We start from the raw sequence: 956 nt of genomic DNA on the forward strand, positions 1-956 counted from the left end.
CAGGCCCCCTGCATTGGGAGCACAGAGTCTTACCCACTGGACCACCAAGAAAGTCCCTCTTTTGTTTTTAGTTCTTTAATATTTTATTGGACAAATATTGTGACTCTTTGAAATGTATGTTATCAACACGTCCTTCCAAATAAAATTTTTAGATTTTGCTAACTAGAGACTCCAAGGTCTACCCTCCCTTCCTCTGCTGAGCATCATGAGGTCTCCTCTCCCTACCTGAATGTCACAAGACTTCCACCTGCTCTACCTCACATATATGATTAAAGGTATATATGATTAAGTTGCTCACAATGAGGAGAAAAAAATATATATATTTTTTTGGCTGCGCTGCGTGGCTTGTGGGAAGTGAGATCTTAGTTCCCCAACCAGGGTTTGAACCCGGGCCATGGCAATGAAAGTGCCAAGTCCTAACCACTGGACCACCAGGGAATTCCCCAAGAAAATCTTAAAAGCAACCAGAACAAGACATAGGTTACATAAAAGGATGATAGTAGATCTCATATCAGAAATAATGTAAGATGACAGAGGAGCAAAACCTTTAAAGTCTTGAAATTAAAAAAATGATTATCAACCTAGAATTTTTTTTTTTTAAAGAAGATTTTGGGGGTAGGAGTTTATTAATTTATTTTTGCTGTGTTGGGTCTTGGTTTCTGTGTGAGGGCTTTCTCTAGTTGTGGCAAGCGGGGGCCACTGTTCATCACGGTGTGCGGGCCTCTCACTATCGCGGCCTCTCTTCTTGCAGAGCACAGGCTCCAGACGCACAGGCTCAGTAGTTGTGGCTCACGGGCCTAGTTGCTCTGCGGCATGTGGGATCCTTCCAGACCAGGGCTCGAACCCATGTCCCCTGCATTAGCAGGCAGATTCTCAACCACTGCACCACCAGGGAAGCCCCAACCTAGAATTTTATACCGAGTGAAAATATTGTTAAAAAACAAAATTCAACTGAG

The 956-nt window shown here is 43.2% G+C and overlaps 1 non-coding gene across 1 annotated transcript; it reads right to left on the reverse strand.

Annotated features, from left to right (window-relative positions):
- Positions 1-366: 366 nt before the first annotated feature.
- Positions 367-438, reverse strand: TRNAE-UUC (transfer RNA glutamic acid (anticodon UUC)). The gene has a single exon. It is a non-coding gene; the product is annotated as a tRNA-Glu (tRNA).
- Positions 439-956: the final 518 nt, after the last annotated feature.

This window comes from Aethalodelphis obliquidens, unplaced genomic scaffold, assembly GCF_003676395.1.
Source record: "Aethalodelphis obliquidens isolate GAN/ISIS:26980383/991018 unplaced genomic scaffold, ASM367639v1 scaffold77, whole genome shotgun sequence".
NCBI classification, from domain to species: domain Eukaryota; kingdom Metazoa; phylum Chordata; class Mammalia; order Artiodactyla; family Delphinidae; genus Aethalodelphis; species Aethalodelphis obliquidens.